Below are 23,909 nucleotides of genomic sequence, written 5' to 3' on the forward strand. Positions count from 1 at the left end.
CGCCCCAACATCCCTAAAAAGCTTTTCCTTTCCCAACTTGAACTCTTCCCTCCCCCTCCCCGTTCTGCCTGTATGAGCAGGATACCAAACTCCCAGCCCAGCACCTCAGCCAAACAGTCCACGGGGACAGTGGTAGCACCACCTACTCGGTCTGGCAAAGATGCCACACCTCCTTCGAAGAAGGGGAAGGAGGCTGCATCTACAGGCAAGAAGGGGACGGAGCCTGCACCACCAGGCAACAAGAGGAAGGATCCTGTCCCTCCGTCCAGGAAGGGGAAGAGGCCATCCACCCCTGCTAGGAAGGGTAAGGAATCCACACCCCATGTAATGGAGGAGACAAAAGGCCTCTACTCCAGCGGAGGCTGTCAGGGTGACACCTCCACCACCACCACCACCACCACCAGCTGTCACAGGGCCCCCACCACCAGCTGATGAATTGCAGCCATCAGCAACTGCAGAGGCTGCCCAGGAGGCTCCTCTATCCACCACGACACTGCAGCCTTCAGCAACTGCAGAGACTGCCCAGGAGGCTCCTCCATCCACCATGCCACTGCAGCCATCAGCAACTGCAGAGCTGCTCAGGAGGCACCTCCATCCACCATGACACATCACAGCCAGCAGATACCATATAGGCCACCCTCAAGGGGCTGCTGTATGAGTTGCCTCCTCCAGAACCAGTGGGCAAGTTACCCACCTGAGAGACTGTGGCCCTGCACTCCCCAGGACAGAGCAATGGGCATGGAGACCCATCCAGAACCAGTGGGCATGTTCCCGCATCTGGCTGTGGTACCCCCCCAGAGGTGCCTGCTCATTTGCAAACTGATGCTCCTGCAGAGTATTATCCAGATGAGGTCAGGAGTTTGGCCTTAGACTGTGCCTTTTGGCCATGTGGGCCCCTTAAACATTGGACTGGGCAGTGTCCCTTTGTGTACATGTTTACATATCTGTTTCATTGACAAATTGAATACATTTTTAGATGTTGATTTGATTACAATCACTTTCATCCATTCCTGTTGTCCTTGTATTATTCTACCATTTTTCGGGGACAAATTGTTTTTTGTGTGCAGCTGGTTGTGTGTATGGTGTGTGTCGGGTGTGTGTCATGCGTGTGTGTGTGTCACTCTCGTCACTCTCGTCACCTCCCTCCCTTGTGTGCTAGACTGCTGTACTCACCGTCGTCATCTTCGTCGGCGTTGGTGTTCCAGGTGGAGCATAACATAGAAGATCATCGGGAAAACTTGCAGTTCGGGTTCCATGGCTGCGTTGTTCTTCCCTGTGTCTTTGATTGTGAGTCCTTTCTCCTCTGTGATGCATTCCCACCAGGCCTTTGATGGCGTTGGTACCACCCCGGAAAAGGTGGTGGATTGCAGGGTCAAAATATGGTGGCAGCACTTTGTCTTTCGCCTAGCTGTTGGCGGATACCGCCGTGGTCAGTGTTGTGTCCGCATTGGCGGTTGGTGTGGTGCATTGGCTGTCTATGGGAGTTATCACCTCCATGGTCATAATTTGGTGGTACTCACTGCCAGCCTATTGGCGGAATTACCACCACTTTATCACTCACAACCAGGGTCATAATGAGGGCCATAATATGTTGAGATCCAGTGTGTTGGCTCCTCCTCTATTAGAGCTTTAACTGGTACTCTATTAGCACGCTTAAAAATCCACAACTGTTTCTGGGCTTTAAAAGAATGACTGAAATGAGTGAAGATTCATCTGCAGGTGGTCAGTGTGTTGCTGACTATGGGGGTCATTACGACCCTGGCGGTCAGTGTAATAGTGACGGTAGTACCGCCACTATTATGACAATAGCGGTTTGGCCAAAGCCAAACGGCCAAGTTAACACACCGACCGCCACAGCGGTAACGACCGCCAGGCTGGAGACTACAGTCTCCAGCCCGGCGGCTGTCACTAGACCATCATTGGTATTTTCACCCCACCCACCACCATGGTTTCCGTGGTTTCTGTACCGCCACGAAAACCATGGCAGTAGACACTATCAGTGCCAGGGAATAACTTCCTTGGCACTGATAGGGGTCTCCTCCGCCCCCCTCTCCCTCCAAAGAGTTCACCCCCACCCTCTCTCTCCCCTCCCGACCCCCGACATATACACACATACAGTACATGCACATACATACACAACCATACACACACACATTCCCACATTCACTCACGCATGCATACATTCATACAAACTCACAGCAACACTCACTAACATACATCCAAGCACATACGCAATCACATGACACAACATGCAGGTACACCCACACCGATTCATGCACACACGCATTACACCTGCATGCACACATTCAAACACAGTCACACACACACCCACACAACACCCCCCACCCCACTCTCCTGTCGGACAACCTGACTTACCTGCTTGCAGTGGGTCCTCCGGCAGGAAACCGGACGCAGCGCTGCTGCCAGCAGCAGCATCCACCAGCAAAACACCGCCAGGCCGTATCATGGCTCATGATACGGTTGGCGGAGTTTTGCTGGCGTGGTGCTGCTGCTGGTAGCAACGCCACCTTACTGCCATCCGCCGTCATTACCATAGCCAGAATTCGGGCAGCCTACTGGCAGAATTTCAGCTATGGTCATAATTTGGTGGACGGTTGGTAGCCATGGCGACGGTATGTTGGTGGCCGTCGCCGTGGCAGTAGGCGGCATTTGCCGCCAGTCTTGTAATGAGGGCCAATGTCTTCTTTTTTTAGAAAGTCTTGCACAACCAGGTTGATGTAGTGCACCAAACACAGGACCCTGAAATAGCCACCATCTGCAATGCCCTTACCTATGTTACTGCCATTGTATGTGGCAACAAATCCAATTCAGAGACCTTTGGGTAATAGCCTTGCTGTTAAATTTGTCCATGATGTTTACAGCTATAGGTTATTTCACCATGGCGAACATGGCTACTGTTGCATGCTGCTGAACACTCCTAAAACTTTCTTCAGGGCCTAGACCTGTAGATAGTTTTTGCTTTACCCGAGCAAAAGAGATCCAGTGTGCAGTGATGCACATGTAATCAGTTGCCTGACAACTGGTCCACATGTCTGTCGTCAGGTGGATTGTGTGGTCAACCCTTTGCTGCAAACCTTGTCCAACCAGTTACAGCACATTGTGATACAGCACTGGAACAGCAACCGTGGCAAAAGAGGTTGAACTTGGAACCTTATATTTCGGGCAGATAGCTGCCACAAATTCTAAGTATCCCATATCGTCCACAAAAGAAAAAACGGAGGAAGTCCAACACTAACAGTATTTTCAGCTTCCCATTGCACAAACGTGCTGTTGGGTGGTGGTGGTCATTCCGCCCCTTTTGCATAAACATTCCCTTAATAGTATCCTGGCTTTTCTGGGACCAAAGAAGCAGGCAACATTCAAGACGTAGGTGTTGGTAGATGCAATGTGCATTGTGGAGCAGTCACTGTATGCTATGGTGTCTTCAGTCTTCTTGTGTCATTGTGAGGTCGCTAAGGTGGGTGAATATAGTGCACTGCTGGGAACAGGGCTGCTCTGCATGAGGATGTCACCCTCTTCTTTATGACCTCCCATGATTGGATGTGTAGCTGTTGTTTCCTGGCTCTCCTCACCTTCACCCCCACAATCACATTCAGCTATTTTCTTAAGATGCTCCTCCCACCAGATTGTGTGATGTTTTTTCAAATGGATCATTTTGTCTCCAGTACTATTTTGTGAACCAGGCTTACCTGAACGAACTCTCACATGGCAAACTGAGTATATTTCAATGTTCTCCTCCTGTTTGGTAATCGTAAAAAAGTGCCAAACTGGGGAGAAGTACTTTCTTCACTGGCAATTCCTGAAAAAGAACTAAAGGTAGGTGGGTGTGTTGTTAAGTGCCTGTCTGCAGTGCATACTTCTACTGAGGAAGGGGTTGGTGGATGTCTCAGCTGGGGCTTTACAAAAGTGGGAGCTAGGGTTGCTACTTGTGCCACATGCCTCTGAGCAGGTTGAGTAGCAGTATGAAACTCCTCTATACCATCTTCCACAATACCTGGCTTGTCAGCGTCATCCTCCTCATCATCCCCTTCCATGATTCTAAGGCTTTCAGGGACTTTTATTTTCCCTTGCCTCTCTTGGTATCTCTCAGACTCTGCTGGGGTCTACTCCATGTGGCTATCATTGTCATCAAAAGTGGTGCTTGGAGAAAATAGTGGAGTAGTACCCTTCCATTTCCTTGCTGGAAATATGGGAGACAATTGTTCTAAAAGAGGAGATTATTTCTCAGCAGAAAGCTAGACCACCAGTTCTACTATTGCTGGCTGGGGCTGCTGTTCACTTTGCTCTGTTTCCTGAAAGGATTGTGTACTACATTTTGAAAGGGTCAATTCAAATTCAGCATCACTGTTCATCGGCATCACCATGATTGCAGTGGCTGCCTCACTGATAGACATGGTCTTGGGCTTAGGTTGGGGTGTTGCTGTTGATGATGAGGGAGTGTTGCTCCCAGGTTCCTTACCCAAGGCTGCAGGCACATGTCTCCTGAAAAAGGTTGTGGTCAGCACTCCACTGATGGAAAGCTCGTTCTTTCACTGACCACTTTCTTGGGGGTAATTTTCTTTGGAGCCATCTTGAAGCTCTTAATTGGCAGTGGCACTAAGCTGCACAAGCTGAAGAGATTGGAGGACTAATGTCACTGTATAGGCTTTGTGATTGGCAGTACCGCAGGTGATATCTCCTCTTCTCTTGAATACCTAAAAGAAAACAAAGCAAGAAAAACATTTAGTGAAACATGGCATTGTATACATACAGACAAAGGCCACCTTAGTGTGGTTGATTACTTAGATAATAATACATAAACTACTTTAAAATCAAACCACACCGCCATACCATAAAATGTAATTTCCAATCAGGATAACACAACATACTGCTGTAGCTCTTTGTTTTACGTCCTTCAATTCTAAAGGAGACACTTAAGGCAGTCAGGGAATGGAATAATCTTTATGAAAATGAAGGTTAGTTTGCATCTATGGCAGGCAATGTGGTCAAGGGGGAAATAGAATAAATAATCAATGAAAACCTGAATGATGCTGATGTATCTGCAGTGCACAACAGCCATGGTGTCCAGGAGGCAATGGATTTATTGTACATAAGAAAAAACGAATGCTGTTGCATGGTTGTGCACTAATGGTGGATGGACGATGGATGGATGGATGGAAGATGGATGGATGGATTAAGACGGAATGCAAAATAGTAAATACATACATTTAGAAAATAAAAAAATATTAAAAAAACCTAGAAGAAAAAGAAAAATAAGAAATTAAAATGATTAAAAATGTCACCTTAAAAATGTAAATAACAAAAATTAAAATAAAAGATGTAAAATAAAAAATAAATGTAAAAGACAGTGCTCACATTATACCTATTTTTCAAAAAGGACACAGATTGGATGCTTGCTGTTACCATCTGATTTCTCTTATAAATTCCACTTGTATATTAATGGGTAGAATCTGTCTGGAAAGGTTAGAGCAGTGGGTGGGGCACAAGGGCTATTTTTCAGACTTTCAGTATGGGTTCAGATATGCGTAGGGTACGGTTGAACAATGCCTCAATCTGCACATTTTGATTTCAAAGTATACCCTTGGTGACAGAGGAAGTAGTAATTTGGGTTTTGTCGATCATTCAGCCGCTTTTGACTACGTAGATAGGGGTAAACTGTGGTTGATCATGCTAGATGTGAATTTTTACCCGTCCCTTGTCTATTTTCTGTCCCAGATGCATGTTGGGGTAATGGCGAGGATAACATGCAGGACAAATGATGAGCTTACTGAACTAATCCACATTAATTGCGGGGTCAGGCAGGGCTGTGTCCTCACTCCATTCTTATTCTCTTTGTATATTAATGACTTAGAAAAACAACTGGTGCAGGTGATTGTGTTTTAATTGCTAGAATAGGCCAGGATCTTCAAAGACTGCTAGACTTTTTTGTGTTTATGAGTGGCTTGGGGCTTAAAACTAACATTGTTAATTCACATGTGATGAATATAGGCCCCTCAACCAACACATCTAAATTTCAGTCTTTGGATGAGGTGAAACTGTCTAATGTAAGTGCCTTTAGTTACTTAGGTATCCCATTCAATTATAGTCATTCATGGTCGCATCTGGTTAAGAGCACAAGGTCTAAATTGGAAAACAAGCAACGGCAGCCCTCTTAAGGTTTGCTCAGAGACTCTACCATGCAAAATGTTTGTCTTTGGCAACCTTTGGTGCAGGAGTCTGGGGAGTCAGTGATGTGAAAAATCTGCAGGTTGCCAAAAATAACTTTTTATGGAACCTTCTTCCGCTTCCCAACAGTTTTACCAGTATAATTTGTCACTCTGAATTAGGGCTGACTCCGCTCATAGATTACATTAATCTTGCCCCTTTGCTCTTATTATGGAGCACAATATGGGATAAGGAGGAAACACAACTTAATAGAGCTGTATTACATGATGCTATGTCCTTTGAATTGTCTTCCAGATTTAAATGGTTGAGCTAAGTTAAGGAACAGATTTCCCTATTAGGGCGAAAGTATTGCTATTATAACCCAACAATAATGTGCACCCGCTCATAGAAGCATCTCAGGGAAGATTTCTTCAAACTGAAAGAACAGTCAAGGTTGTTGAGCAACTGGGGAAATGTACTGTGACCAGCCATTTGTCCTCTGATTAAGACTTTTCAGATGAAGCCTTACCTTTTGTTCCCTCTAACCCATATTATACAGTGGTTTTATTTAATACTGTTAAGGCCTATCCAAGTCATGTTTTTCATGATTGCATTTTAGACCCATGTCCTTGTGATTTGCACTCTGCCTAGACTTTGTTACATTTTATGTTTTTTTGTAAACTCTGTTGTTCCCAAGAAAAGTTTTTTGTGTGCCTTTGCTTAGGTTTTTAAATATTCAGCAACATTATTGTAGTTGGACTCCTGCTCTAAGCAAGCCTGCTGGTTTAGGAATGACAGCACTTTTGTTTGTAGGCAACTAAGCCAATCCTACAACAAGTTGTAACTGCCGGCCCAAGCCTCCTGGCTCACAAGCAATACCTCACCAAAAACCCAAACAGTAAAAGGTGATTTCTGGCAGCCTTTACGCATGGTCTTTAGAGTGTGACATCTCAGGGGAGTCGTGGTTAAATGGAGATTACCTTTTTGTCACATGAACAACAAGTCTCAGTGACACACAGGCAATGAAAGAGATACAGTGAAAGTTTCAATAGGTTTATCTACTGTAAAATGCATGAGTTGGAAAGAGCAGGATAATGCACAGTGCAAGAAGCATAATCACGAAAATGAGAGTCCTGAATACAAAGACTACCACCATCTTGCAATAAACATAAGATGTAAAATAGGCCCTACTACCTAGCCTCTAACCTAAAGAGAGCTAGGTGTGATAAAGCTAATTGCCAGTGCCATGTCCATGAGAATCACCCTCATCCCTTGTTACATTGGAATGAGGTCTCTAGATCAGCGTTGGTGGGAACACGAAGCCTGGGCCTGCATCAAGGCAAAATGTAGCATAGATAGCATTGATGGTATCTGGCAGGAATCCCTCTGATAACCTTGTCTGCATGAGATGTATTCACACAGCTCTTATAGGACCCCTGACAGAGGTATGTCCCCAAACAATATATAAGGAGACATGCTTGGAGCAGCAATTATATAAACAATTCCTTCCAAAAGCACATTATGTTCTTGTCACACGTAAGTGTGAAAAAAGGGACATGATGTGAATACCTACGTATATCACTTGTCTTATCTTCCTAACTATAAACATAGGAGCCATCTTGGAAGAAATAATTAAATAAATGCACTGAAAAAGAGAAGGCTAAGTAGGTTAGAAGTCACTAGGTGATAGAAGCACTGGTCTGCAAGCCAGAAGGCCAAGGCAACTCCTGATTCCCAATAAAACTAAAAAGGATCCACTACAATGTAGAGCTCCCTTTTCTTCCTATGGTAATACAATATGAGTTAATTTGTGTTACGATATATAAATTTATATCAACAGCGTTCCACCTTAGGAGGAAAGCGGGGAAACAAGGTGTTCTTGAGCTGCCATTGGCTTCTCGTATTCTGTCTTTTTTTAACCAGTGAGAGTATAAATGATCTTTTGTGTGACATTTTCGATTTTTACACATGCTTGCTTTTATGAGTTTTTAACTGCCTGTTTTTATTATGTTTGTATTCTTGTATGTTTAAAAAAAACTATTGAGTGATTGAATTTAAAAGACTAACCAATAATATCTGATGTTAGTATGGGATGGGCAGAAGGAAGAATCCTATTGAGAGACAATGTGGTGCAAAATAAAAAATGCAAAAAAGCGTGTAATAATATAAGCATTGTTCATCAAATTTATATTAGTATACATATACTACAGTGATTCCCAAGCAGATTACTAACTGGTATCACATCAGTCCATGCAAACCTATGGCAAAGGCACACTGGATGGATTGCCATCAGCCACATGATCAAAAAACAACAGCCAGCAAGGAGGAATGGGGAGCAAAGAAAACATGCATGCTCATTACAAATGCACATGGCTAATGCACAAAATGGCTGCCAGCCACATAATCAAACAACAATAGAGAGCAAGGAGGCATGAGGGACAAGGAACACATGCAAGTCTATGTCAAAAACAAACTGGACGGATGAACAAAATGGCTGCCAGCCACATGATTAAACAACAATAGCAAGCAAGAAGGCATGGAGAATAAAGAACACATGAAAGGCTATGGCAAAAGCACACTGGCTGGCTGCACAAAATGGCAGCCAGGCACAGGTCAAACAACAACAGTGAGCAAGGAGACATTGTGAACCAAAAACACATGCAAGCCTTTTGCAAAAACACACTGCCTGGATGCACCGAATGGCCTCTAGCTACATAGTCAAACAACAACAGAGAGCAGGCGGACATAAGAAACCAAGAACACATGAAAGCCTACAACAAAAACACACTGTCTGGATGCATAAAATGGCCACCAGCCACATGATCAAACAACAACAAAGAGAAAGGCAGCATGGAGAACAAAGAACACATGCAAACCTATGGCTAAAACACACTGGCTGGATGCACAAAATGGCTGCCAGCCATATGGTCAAACAACAAAAGCAAGCAATATGGCATTGGGAACAAAGAACTCATTCAGGCCTATGAAAATAGACTATTCAAAATGGCTCTTGGCCACCAACCTTGGAGTGCAAAGACAAATGGTGGCCGATGAAAAACATACACACACACAGGCAACAAAAAGGAGTCATGATGGTAACACTGAAGAAAATACTAACATTAATTTAGCACTGCATAAAATGAAAAAATAACTAAGCTATACAACTTTTACAACAACACACATCCCGCTACGCCATCAAATATTAACCAACATATAACCTTTTCGCTAAAAAAATGAAATGCAAAAAATAGCCAATATTTTTATTTAATCCAATGCCATCCCTCCCCTAAATAGAGTTTTAAAAGCAGGTATCACAGAAACATTTCTTTCATGCACTGGCTACTAGTACTCAACCTACTGGCTAAAATGGCCCTGTGGAAGTCTAGGCCACATAGTAAAATAAATTAATCTTTCAAATGTAACACCAATGGGGACAATGTACTGAGCTGTGCAACAATTTTCCTTTACAAAAGATGAAAAATTAATGAGATGCAAAAAAAAAAAACTAAGCCCCTACTTAAACTCCAGGCCACTCACCACAATGATTTATAAAATCTAATATAAGTATAAAGAAATACTTGTGCATGTCCCATCAAACAAACAGCACCCTTACACAATAGTTTTTGTACTTACTTGTGTGGTATTGCAAAAACAAAGGGCTTGATTACGACCTTGGTGGATGAGATACTCCATCACAAACATGATGGATATCCCTTCCAGCTTCTTACAAATTCCATTATATCCTGTGGAAGTTGTAAAATGGTGGGTGGGATATCAGTCACATTTGTGACATAGTGTCCCATCCGCAAAAGTCATAATCAGGCCCTAGGTCATTAAATCCAAAGTTATATATTCAGGAGTCAAAGAGAGTGATCATTCCACCTCAAAATCCAAGTAAAAAGTGACCAAGAGATGAATAAAGCAATGGGAGAAGACTGCTGGACATGAACAGGAGTGTCTGGGGTACTTCCTTCCTGTTGGGAAAAAAAAGTAAAAAGAAAAAAAAAGTAAGGCTTCTCGCACTAAAAAACAACTTGAATGGTCCCACTGGAGAAGAGAATCCATTCTAAAATTAAATTTTCAGTAGATTGAACTGCTTCTCCAGTTGAGAATATACTTGCGATGCACTCACACTCTCCAGTGGTGCAATATCAACACCGTCGTGGCTAGAAGCCACTTGAGGGGGTGCAAAATCTAGTGCAGGCTCTCTAGTGGCCTGAAAGCATTGTGCTTGTGAGCACCAAAAGCAAATCTTGCATGTGCAAACAGAAAGAAACTCTGTGTCATAGTGAATGGCAGAATTCAGGAAATCCGCACTACTCTGCAGAGTGCGAAATGCCTGAATTCTGCAAACTCCACGAGCAGAGAGGTGTTTTCCGCCAGGGCCTAAGGAAAATGCCAACTTTCTAAAAATAGCATTTTCAAAATTGTAATCAGTAATCCAACTTTGACATTAAATAAGGTATTTCTTTACAATTCCAAAGGCAACAAACATGACATAACCACCTGCTTCCTTTTCAAATTTGCAGTTTAATAAATGTAATAAGGAGTATCCAATTCTATCCTACGGGAGGGGTAGACACCATAGTAGTGAAAAACAAAAGTAGGAGTTTTTCACACCAAGAACATTTTAAAACTTACAAGAACATGCCCAACCATTTAATTACAATGTGCTCTGCCATATGGGCTACCCAGGGCCTACCTTATGACATATATGTAACAAAAGGGGAGTTTAAGCCTTTGCAAGGGGTTTCTTGTCAAGTCAACATGGCAGTTTAAAACTGCTGTCAGGCTGCAGTGGCAGGCCTGGGACATGTTTGAAGGTGCTACGTAAGTGGGTGGCGCAATACGTACTATAGGTTCACAGGTAGCATTTAATTTATAGGTCCTGGGTGTATCGTATATCACTCTGCAAGGGACAGTTAAGTAAATGAAATATGCCAATTGGGCAGAAGGCAAATTAACTATATTTTATGGGAGTAAACAAAGGCAGTTTATCACTTGTTAGTAGTGGTAAAGTGCAAAGAATCCTAGGTCCAACAAAATAAGTTCAACAAAATGGAGAAGTAGAGGCAAAAGATTTGGGGGTGACCCTGCTGAGAGGCCAGGCCGAACAGTGCCAAAATGCATTGTGGGACCTCTGCACATCCTTGAAGAATCTCCGCTAAACTTTGCATCATACACCAAAGTAGAAAAAGGAATAGGTCGGAAAGTGTGTGGAAATTCATCAAAGTGTCTACACGCAGTTATTAGTGAACAAAAATTGGAGGAATTATTGTCTCATAACTACAGAACTAGTAATATATATTATATATATATAACAATAGGGCCTTTAGACCAGCCTACTGTCCAAACCACTGAACAGAATTACACCAGAATTGACAGGAAACTAGATCCTGTTCCACAGATTGTGCCTTTTGTGATTCAGTGTAAATCTGTTCAATAGTTTTGGAATGTTAAAGGATAAAAACATAGATATCTAGAGACACGGATCCTCCCCTGATCCAGCTGTCCCCGGCTGATATCTGATTGGTTACCAACACTTCAAGAAGGAAGTGTTGGCAGCCATTTTGGGACTTGGTTTCAGCCGAGTCCCACAAGAAAATATTAAGTAAAATAAAAAGGGCCAGGGCAGGAACACCTTGGGCCCTCGCCTAGGTGTTGTGGTCCCCAAGGGAAACCATTTTTTGGTTAAAAAATTTGCCACAAATTCACAGCAAAAAAAAAAACTAAGTGCTTGTTTTATTTGTAGCCCCTGGCTCTGCCACGTCCTCGGGGCATTGTTTAAAGAAAGTAGGTGGTGTATGGGGTCCCCTTTCTGAAGCTCTTTGGGCCCCTGGGACCGCCACCTTCTTAGGGCTTTATTTATAAAAAAGGAGTGGGTACACAAGGCCCCCCTGAGGCTCTCTAAGCTTCAGGGATCACTACCTCCCAGGGTCTAAATAACATCTAATAGCAGCCACACAGACCCCCGGGCCTTGGGGACGACCATGTCCCAGGGACTAATTACTTCTAAAAAAACAAGGGGAGAAGGGGCTTGAGGCCCCTCTCCCAGGCCACATTTGGCTGTGAGGACCACAACCTTCCTGGGGCCGGCCCAGAAAAGTAAAGAGGGGCTGGCCTTCTGGAGCCAATTGCAGCCCTTGTGACTACCACCCCAAGGTAATCTCCTGCTATGTCCAGGGGTGCCCACTCCAGAGAAATAGCTGTTTGATTTGCTATTGCATGACAGGAGCGATAACAACTCCCACCATGCAAAAACAAACACTCCGGTTCTAGCGGGTGGGAGCTGTTGAAGTGTTCTTACCTGCTGGAAGCTGAGGTTTAATCTCTTTCCCTGCCTGCAGACATGCAGGCAGCAAAAGAGATTAAACAATTGCTCTTGCACAAAGGGAGCTGCATGTTTAGCAGCTCCCTGTATGCAGTAGCAACGGTGGCTCCCGCAGGAGGCGGGGTGCTGCCTGGGATAACACAGGGCCTTGAGGCTTTCCCAGTGGTCATCATCATGCACACTGGGTGGCCAGGGCACCCAGGTTACATGTTGAGACCATGGCCAGCAGATGCTCCTGTTGTAGCTCCACTTCTGTAAAGGAAAAATGATCCTAACTCCTGGACTTGGTAAAGGCAAAGCAAGTGTGTTTTCTTGGCAATTCCACATTGAAAAATTATCTGAAATTCTTTGTAGAGGTGACTGCATCATTGAGCTATTGGACAACAATCTGTATGTGACTGTGACAAGGGGATTAATTGTAGTCCTGTCCTGGTAAGAGCAGAGGCCATGATTCTCTATTGTTCTCCTTTGAAATTGCTAGGAGTGTGCAAACTACTTGACTGCGCTCCTGTTTGGTTCCACCCACTTAAATAATATCTAAAGGTCTTCTTGCCTTTTGCCAGGATGACGGAGCTCTTAACAAGCAGCCTTCCCAGTGTGTTACCAGCTGATTTTGGTCAGGAGTTCTTGATGATGAAGAATATATGCACATCTCTACCAAACAAAGAAGCACTTACTTCATATAGTCAAGAGGAAGGACCTTTGCTTAGTGGAGATTTGTGCTTTTATAATCTTGTTGTCTTTTCATAGGAGGATTTACGTTATCACATATTTCTGGATAAAGATGCACCAAGAACAATTATAATGACAAAAAATGCACAAGGTCACTGGTGATATTTCGTTGTGGTCCATTACACAGCTAGAGTGTAAAATGTGTACTGGACATTTACCCAAAGAGGCACACAGAACTCCATTTGGGTAGATATTTTGTGCAAAACTATGAACAGAGGCAGGTGAGGTTCCTTTGTGTCTGAGTCACTCACACATTTCTTGACACACCCACGCATACACTCACATACCCATTCACAGATGCACACAGTAACTCATGCACCCACTCAGAGACTCATACACATACACACAGACCCACTCGGAGACTCACACATCCACTCACATACCTACTCAGACATTCACACACCCACTCACAGACCCTCTCAGACATTCATGTACCCACTCAGAGACCTACTGAGACTCACACACCCACTCACAGACCTACACAGAGATTCAGGCACTCACTCACAAACCTACTCAGAAAGTCATGCACTCACTCACAGATGTACTCAGAGACTCATGCACCAACTTTCAGGTCTATTCAGACATTCACACACCCACTCACAGACCCACTTAGATATTCATGCACCTACTCACAGACGGACTCAGAGAACTATACACCTAGTTACGGACCCACTCAGAGACTCACACACCACTCACAGACCCACTTTGACACTTATGCACCTACTCACCCTTTTATGCAACCACTTACATACCCACTCACACATTCATGCGTTCACTCACATACCCACTCAGGCTCACACACCCACTCAAAGACCCACTCAGACACCCAGGGACTGAGTCACAGTTCCACTCAGAGACTCTCACACCCTCTCACAGACCTACTCAGACAATCACACAGCCACTGACAGACCCACTCACATACTATCACACCCACTCACATACCTACTGACACACTTAAAAGATAAGAGTGCCCCTACAACCCCGCCCACCTGGGGGCATATTTAAAAATAAACGTGGGGGCCAGTGCTTGGTTTTTTTTTTTTTAATTACCACAGATTTGTGACCATGTTGTGAATTAGCAGTAAAAATGTTTTTAAAAAGTGCTTTTTAACCCTGGGGGGTCCTTTGGGACCCAAGCACCAGAGCTAAGAGGTTAGGTTGTTCATACCCTGACCCCTTTTGTATTTTGTATTCTTTTTTCTGGGACTCGGCTTCAGCCAATTCCCAAGATGGCTGCCAATACTTTCTTGTTGAAGTGTTGGCAACCAATCGGATCTCAGCATGATATTGGGAGGGGTCACAAATCATTCCGGTCCTTATAAATACAAATTTGGATTTCCTTAAATTTCTCAAAAACTACTGAACGGACGTACACCAAATAACAAAAAGGGCTCTTTCTGGACAAAGAGCTTACTGCCAAATTTGGTGTAATTCCATCCAGTGGTTTTTGCGCTATCACTGTTCAATTTTTCCTATAAGAATTAACATTGAAAATGCTCTAACATTCACTCCTCCCCTTTGAGCTTGGCTCCTGATTGATGGATCAGCCCAAAGCTTTACAGACAGTTTTTTTTTATAGAAACTAGGTCCTAACTATAACTGCCTAGTAGCGACTACCACTAAGTAATATATAAATTAGTCGTGAAGAAGACCTGTGGTGGTTGAAATGCGTAGACTGTTTAGTAACCAAAAATATAAAGTAATATCTGCTATGGAGTGCTTTCCTCTTTTTTTTATATTTAGCGGAGCTGGTCTGACCTCCTGAAAGCACCAGCAAAAAAGAGTGTGACCTTGCAGACCGTTTTGGAGCGTCACCACTAAGGAATTATACTTAGGGCTTTTTTTTCACCATAGGGTATTTTTTTTTTTTTGGCCAGTAATTTTGACAAATCTTCACGAAGTTTCAAGGCTTACACTTTCGTCAATTCAGTTGCTTTTTAGAACGTTTCGGGTGATCTGTCAAGCGGGGGCCGAGTAAAAAGGAGTTTTCAAAATTTTGAACATTATTACAGCCTGAACCGCTGAATGGAATTACACCAATTTTGGCAGAATGCTAGATCTTGGACCCAAATATAGGTTTGTTGTGATTTGTTGTTAATCTACTGATTCGTTTTGGAGACATTAGAGTTAAATAAAATATAGCTATATAGGAACTTAGGGCCAGATGTATGAAATATTTTTGCACTCGCAAACGGTGCGAATCGCAAAAATCGTCCGTTTGCGAGTGCAAAAAAGTGGTCTGCGATCCATGAAAAGGCATTCGCAGACCAAAAATAAGAAATGTGACCTGGTTTTGTGAGTCACATTTTGCGATTCGGTATTTTCAGTAGTAAATTGCGAGGCGCAAATTGCGAGACGCAAAATGCGAGTCGCAAAATCCAAGTTGCAAAGAGATGCATCAAAAAACTGCAAACTGCGATTTTTCACAGAATGGCATTTTGCACATGCAAAATACGATGAACTCAAACCAGGTGGTAACCAGGTGCAACCTATATAAAGAGGCCCAGAATGCCTCAGACTCTTTTCAACAATGGCTGCACTCTACATCATGGCGAGGAGGATGAGGATCTTAGCAGGTTTGAGGAGAGGGAGGAGGAGACACGAGCGCATTTTCAGAGTGCGCATTACACTTTTTGACCTGACAGAGGAGGACATATATGAGAGGTATAGGTTGAACTCAGCCATGATACTTGATCTGATAGCTGAGCTACAACCCATACTGCAGCACAGAACACTAAGGACTCACAGCATACCCACCCATGTGCAGGTATTATGCTCCCTCCACCTACTCGCCTCAGGGAGCTATCAAGGGGTCATAGCAGCCGCTGGAGGGGTATCACAGAGTACCCTCTCTAGATTTTTCAATGCATTCATCAACGCCATGATGCGCAAACTACAGCAGTACATCAGATTCCCTCACACCCCACAGGAATTACAGCAGACAAAAATAGGGTTTTACCAGATAGCACAGTTTCCCCCACGTCCTAGGTGCCATAGATGGCACACATGTGGCAATCTGTCCACCATCAGCCACAGAGTATGTGTACCGCAACAGGAAATACCAACATTCCATGAATATACAGGTGATATGCAATGCCTCCTACATCATTACTGATCTCGTGGCCAGGTACCCAGGGAGTACCCACTTCAACCTGGAAATGTTGGCAGCCACCTTGTGACTCAACTTCAGCCAAGTCCCAGAAAAAAAAGTGAAAAAAAATAAAAGGGGCCATGATAGGGACATCCTGACCCCTTAGCTCTGGTGCTGGGATCCCAGAGGCACCCAGCCAGGGTTTAAAAGCATTTTTTTTTCAACTTTGGAAACATCCACAGATCTGGATCTGCAGACTTTTGAAATGTATTTTTTTTAAAAGGGGGACGCTTTCCCACTCTTTTCATTAAGCCCCCAGGTTGTCCAAGTCCCAGAGGCATGCGAGAAATAAGGAGGAAGGTGGAAGGGGCCCCCATCCTGGGTTTCCTACAACCCCAGAGACTACCACCTCCCTTGGGGCTAATTTAAAAAGACATAGGAGGTCTGATGCAGACTCTCAGGCCTGAAGAACACCACCTCCTGGGGCTACTAATGTTGGAGGGGGGACACGAGGCCCCCTCAATGAGCCACTGATGGCCTTATGGACCACCACCTCCTAAGGCCGTCTCCTGCTATGTCCTGGGGTGCCCACCCCGGGATATAGCTGTTTGCTGTGACTTGGCGGGAGCTTTCACTGCTCCCACCAAGTCAGAGCAAACACTTTGCTCGCAGTGAGGGAGGCCTATCAAACCGCTCTCCCTCACTATGAGCAGAGGTTTCCTCTGCTTCCCTGTCCACGAAGAGGCAGGCAGGGAACCAGAGGAAACATTGCTCTAACAGAGAGGGAGCCTCTTGAGCTTTGCTTTGACAGCAATGATGGCTACCATAGGAGATGGGGAGCCGGCTGGACCAAGAGGGCCTAAAGGCTCCCCTGACGGTCCACAACATTGTGACTAGATGTCCTGGGGACATCCAAGTCACAAAGCTGGGACCCGGGGATGGGCCCCCAGGGGCCAAGATCTGCCCTGGGGGAGGGGGGTCATGTGGCCACCATCCCCCCAAAAAATTGTTAGGCTGGGCCCTAGGGGATGGTGTCCCTGAGGCCATGACCCACCCTGGCAAGGGGCCCACGAGGCCCCCTCCAAAATAAATTAATAATTAGGTCAGGACCCAGTGGATGGGGTTCTCGTGGCCAAGATCGACCTAGGAAGGGTTCAAACAGAGACCAGGCAGCCCAGTCTCTTCCTTGCACTCAGGCCCATAACACAATGGCTCCATCACTGCATCTAATAAATCTGTTAATGTGAACATTGAATTCACCCATCACTTTCCGGAGTAACCCAGGACACCAGTGACTAGGTTTCTATTCTTGAAACGTTTGTATTCCTAAAATTAGAAATCTTCACCGTTGCTGTTGTATAGCTATTTTACCCATATTTTATACACGTTATTTTAGCTAACTAGGCCTGCAGCTGTGCACTTTAACCTAGATACATTTTATTCAGCATTGCTTTATTTTTCTAGCAATAGCCACATTTTCAGTGCTGTTTTATTTTCTCTATCTCATTGTCCTTTCATCTAGGAAAGCATCACATTCTTAGTAGGCACTCTGTGCTTTCTCCAAGGCTACATTTAGATAGGATTGCTGACAAATGTGGTATGCCGTGTCTCCAACATTCTCAGAAAAACATGCACTTTTACATGGGGACCATTTCTTAGAATGTCAGCTGTTTCATTATAAAAACACCCCTTTATCCTAAAAACGTTAGAGGGAGATTCCAGCCAGATGACCACAACAGCAGGCTGATTGCTGATTTCTTCGCTACAGCTATTTGCTTAGATGGCCGAACGGTGTATCTCTAAACTTCAGGCTTCTTTATCCAGGTATGAGGGATGATGTTCTCCCAGGGGGAAACCTGAAGGGCAGATTAGGCTTATTATGCTGTGCTCACACATAACGTAGGCAGGAGGATTATAGATCACGCCTATTTCACAGTATGGTAGGACTGTTTTTGTGTTTTACTCTGTTATTCACATGCTTGCTTTTATTGTGTTTTATCATCCTAGTTATTGCAATACATGCTATTTTATCGAAGATGCAGTTCTTCAAATAAATCTTTATTGGACAATTTTCTGCCTCTGTGGTCTTTGCCTATGTGAGACTCTGGTAACTGAGAGAAAGGTATGAGATCTGATTGATCATGATTCCCCTGAGGAGTCTTTCTTGTCATGCGCCCGGTTGCCACAATCATCTCTGCCAGAGATGAGGCACTGCTAGGTAGCCGGAGAACCCGGATTAGGTCACCATGTGTCAGATGGTGCGGAATTGTACTCAGTACCCACAATCCATGTGATTCTGCCACCCAAATCCAGTAGCCTCATTAGCATAATGAGAACCTACGTGACATGGCGCCACCAACGTTTGGTCAGGCACTAATATTCGGATCCTCCCAAGTATCTCTGTCTCACTAAAGGCTAAAGACACCTCAATACTATATACGGAGATGTCTTTGGTATTGAGGATTTCCTCCTCAGCTATATAGGTAGTAAGTATCTTGAGCTGTAGACTGTTCAAGCTTGAACCTTAAAAAGACCGATCCCCCATTGATGTCCTTATCTCTGAACATACATCTACCATTAAAATGGTGAAACCACAACGGGTAGCAATTACAGTAAATATTAGACCTCCTCTTACTGCGCATTTATTGCCAAACGGCCTAACAGCCCGGGGGGTCCAGTTACATTTGTTGTTGAGGCACATTCAGCCTACAGAACAGAATTTTTTATTCTTGGGTCACCTTTCCAACAGCAGATGGGAACACAAATAAATTTTGTCACAATACACCTGCAAATGCACCTGCGCAATACAGAGCTTATGCATATTTAGAAATACCTTTATCTTAGCAAGACCATAATAACTGGCTTGGTGGCACCCTACCACATACAATACCACATGTTAGGTGTAGGTCTTCTGACCAATGATGGCCCGACCTGTTCTTTATTGGCCACATATACACCATACCCTGATGCAGCAACCTTAGCGGTAGCTGAGGTCCACCGTTTACATATAGAGCTCACAACAATATACAGAGTGATAGTACAGTTTGTTATGCAAACATTGAACACAAACCCAGCATGTGCTGCCCCTGCGCAATCACATGCAGTTATGCCAGGCATTAACCCTGCTACTGTACATTCGATCATGGGTAAGGCACCCGCCATGTCGGAGGAAAATCTGTTTTGCTTAGCTCAAAAAATAAATGCACTGGAAGCAGTTTTTCCCATGCAGAACCTCATGATAAACATAGAATTCTCACCACGTGCTTACCATTTGGGATGGTTCTCACAGTTGTATATATGGGGCACGGTATTTGCCACGCTCTGTACTACCGCACACGATACACAAACACTTGCCAATCTTCCAAGGTGTTAAAACAAATTCAAGATGAATGCGGGCAGCCCCCGGCCCTGGATTTGGGGTTGAAATTAATGGGCAATTTTGCCACAGTATCTTCAATTATATTAAGTAATCTTACAGGGGAAGCAGTTGCATTAGCAGTGCACATGTGGCTCTGGGATGTTCCTGTGCAGGATCAAGAATGTGAGCTGCCCAAGGTTTTCGCTGAGACCTACTCTAGTATTGGTCGGGATAGTCTGGAGGCCAGACTGACCAAACCACAATTTCAAGGTAGATCTAATAAAGACGCTACCAAGCAAGCAGCTGAGGGTTCCAAAAATGCTTGGATAAAAAATAACAAACACCTAAAAAAGAAAGGGGAGAATCTCTGTATACGGAGACCCCACAAAATAGATATCATCTTAGAAATAGTGATAAAATAAAAACGCCTTGCAGATATCAGTATACTAATACACGACAATCTCGTTCCTTTCAGGACTCACCAGAAAAACCCAGTGAGACAGGTGGGCGGTCAGAGCAGCAAACTGAGTACGTGAGACCGAGGAAGGACTCACAATGCTCGTCTGAATTTTCAGTTAAAAAAGAAGAGAAACTTCCACAACAAAAACCCCAATTTAAAAAGAAAAAAATGGCAGCAGTTCTGATCCGACATGCCACTCAAGAAGAGGGCTTTACTGAAGGACAGGAAGTGGGCACTAGCACTCTTAGACAGTGCGGCAGAGGTCACAATAATTCAACAGGATCTTCAAGAGCATCTTGAGGTGAAAGCAACTCATGACTTCTTGCAAGTTGAGACGGCGGGCATGAGTGCCTCAACACCAGACTGGGTGTATAAAGTAACTATTCAGTTAGAGGGAGACATTGGACTTATGATAGACGCCATCTTTTGGGACCGCGTCATCCCCATTTATGATATTTTGCTGGTTGAAAAAGATTGGCTGCCAGAATTTGTCCGTGATCTATGGAGAGGATGTTATTGAAAAGTCCTTCTCACCCCTTGTTCCCAGAAAGCTAGTTGAAATGAATGCAATTGATTGGGTAGTGACGCAGGCACGTGCAACATATCGCAATCATGTATGTTGGGACTAAGATTCCCCCTACCATGTAATACCAATAAAATCCCAAACCCAACCTCAACCTCAATATCCAATAAAGTATGATGCAAAAGCACCTGTGAGGGAAATCCTCAAACAATTAGAGTACCAGGCTGTTCTTGAACCCTCAAATTCATCAATGAATAATCCATTATTTCCAGTCGCTAAACCCGACCTCTCATATAGAATAGTCTTGGACTACAGACATTTAAACAGTCACAGATGCACCTTTGCAATACAAAATGCACACAGCACAACACTCATGAACAACATAGTGCGCAAAAAGTATAAGACGACCCTGGATATATCCAACAGGTTTTTATGCCAAAACATAGCTCCTGAAAGTAGGGATTTAACAAGTTTAAGTGCCTAAGAAAAATTCTGCCGACTCCCACAGAGCTACAAGAACAGTCCAGGACTGTTCTCAGCTCGTGTTACATTGATTTTACACAACATAGACCCTGAGGTGTTGTCATATGTGGCTGACATTTATCACATAGACGACGACCTCATGCAACATTTAAGACTGGTAGCCCACATTGTTGTAGGATTTGCCAAAATCGGCTGCAAATTCAACTTAAAAAAAAACACAAATTACCTTTCCTAGTGTCCTGTTTTTGGGATACGGACTGCCCGATGAAGGCAAAAGCCTTGCACCAAATTTTTATAAAAATTAGCACAACTACAACCACCAAACACAATAAAAAAGCTGCAGTCAGTATTGGCCATTTTACATTTTGGCAGAGCTTATATTCCATATTATGCACAATGCATTAAACCATTATATGGCTAAATATGTCCTGACTTTACCAGCAAATTCTGGACAGTCGAATTTACATGCATTCTTAGAGCATTAGAAAAGGACATGCTTGAAGCAAAACACTTACATACAATGGACAAGAAAAAATACTTGGTCATCAGGGTGATTGTTGGTGCCACTGGTTTCATCTATGTGAGGGTGAGACCGTCCCGGTTGCATACAAATCACACTTACACTCCACAGCTGAACAACGCTTTGCTCCCACTGAGGAATTTCTCACTGCTTTCCGGATGGCAATCCTTAAAGAGAGACCTCTGGCCCAGGGGAAACACAATTATTGTTGTGTCCCCCATTCCAGACCTTGAGGTTGTTACTAAAGCGAGTGTTCAAAATGTTAAAGCATGACACCCACGTTGGATTCAATGGGCAACATCTCTGATGGCCACTGAAGTTGATTATGTTTTTGACTCCAAATTACAGACCCAAGAATTCTTACAATATGAACTTGAGTATCTGGTTCCAGCAAATACATTGCCTATTGAACAATATCAGACAATCTTGTACACTGATGGTTCAGCCCAATCACAATAGGCAACAAACATCAATATTCTGCTGCTTGCACATTCGTGAGTGGATACATGAAGGATGGCAAGTTCTATCCACATAATACTTACACGTAGACTCTAGGGGACTGCAAAGCACAACTTACAGAGTTCAAAGCTCTTGTGATGGCACTGGAACATACGGATTCTGAGCAGATGACCTTGATTGTCTGTGATTCGTACTATTGTGTCTAGTCCTTCAATGAATATCTGCATTACTGGTGCCAAAATGGATTCAGAGATTCAAAAGATAACACCACTAAACACAGACTTCTGTGGGGGAAACTCTACCTAATGTCCATGTTGTACATACACTAGGACATCAGCATGTTGGAATGCACATTGAAGGCAACACTTTGGCTGATAAAGCAGCCAAATCAACAGTAGCTTTGGCTTCTGTTGGTGCAGTAACTTGTTACAAATTAAAAGTGGATGATAAAACACTGGCAGCTGTGAAAACTTCAGCTGATGGCATGCCCTTACCTAAAGCATTTCCTGCTAAATATGTTTACGGCATGGCAGGCATTTTTACAGCACAAGTATCAATACCAGGTGTGGGAGATCGTGACATTCCCAATAAAGACCTAAGACCTACGTTAATAAAAGCAGTGCAGGAGGGAGTTGGTTCTGCCCATGCTGATGTGGTGGCTACAATTCACTCTTACAAGCATGCTATTGGTCGCCAGGATTCTACAAGCAGACCAAGCAGTACGTCCTTTGTTGAGACATCTGCCAGCAAATTAAGGGTTTCACCGTCAAAAGCCCACAACAGAGACCCCTCTTAATTTCTAACAGACCGTTACAATGTGTGTACTTGGACCACTTTGGTCCCTTGACACCAGACAGTGCATACACATCTTAGTCGCTGTTGACTCATGCTCCAGATTTTTATGAGTTTGGCGACAATGCTTGGCTGACGCTCAAACTGTTATTAAAGATTTGCAAGTCTTTATTTGTAAGTATGCTGTTGTGGCTTTCCACTCGGACTGGGGCCCTGCTTTTGCCTCAAGGGCTTTCAGGGACACCATGGCTTCATTAGCGGTCCAACTGCATTACTCGTCTCCATTTCATCCCGAGGGAAACAGTGTTGTGAAATGACGAAACCGAGATTTAAAGCAATCCTTAACAGCCAGAATAGTAGGCATGGTTTGTAGTTGGTTTACACACCTGTATGGAGTTCAGGGAGCACTTAACAATCTGCCCAGAAGGTCCCTTGGGAGTGTACTTCATATGAATGCCTGTTTGGAACTCAAATGTATGTTCCAGATCTTGATGGTCCTGGTGTGGAGGCGGAAGATACACCCTTTGACATAAATGAATGTATCACTGTCTTGCAGGATTTACAACAATTCCGTGATGACAATGCATCTGCAAATGCTGCCTCCTCTGGAATTAGGGATCTACCAGTAACATCTATCGGCTTGATTCCCAACTTTGGGGATCTAATGTGTAAAAAGATTGTTGTAAAAAAGGAGTTTGGTCCTACTTATCGTGCACCGGTTCTAGTCCTGGGAATACCCTGTACCAGAACTGCCATTCTACCACCGCTGCCTGGTTCTAAAGAAAATCGCTTTGTCTCCATTGACAAGGTCAAGTAACACCATGTGGCCAATCCTGCACAGCAGACTTAGGGGACTCCTGGTTAGAACCCGAATCCCTCCCACTACAGACCAGGATGTTCCCCTACAAGTCTTCAACAGCAATGTTGATATTTCTCTGAGCTTGTGGATGGTAGAAAATGAGCTTTCATTGCTTCCACTAACAACTACTTCTACA

This window comes from Pleurodeles waltl, chromosome 9 (genome assembly GCF_031143425.1).
Source record: "Pleurodeles waltl isolate 20211129_DDA chromosome 9, aPleWal1.hap1.20221129, whole genome shotgun sequence".
Lineage (NCBI taxonomy): Eukaryota > Metazoa > Chordata > Amphibia > Caudata > Salamandridae > Pleurodeles > Pleurodeles waltl.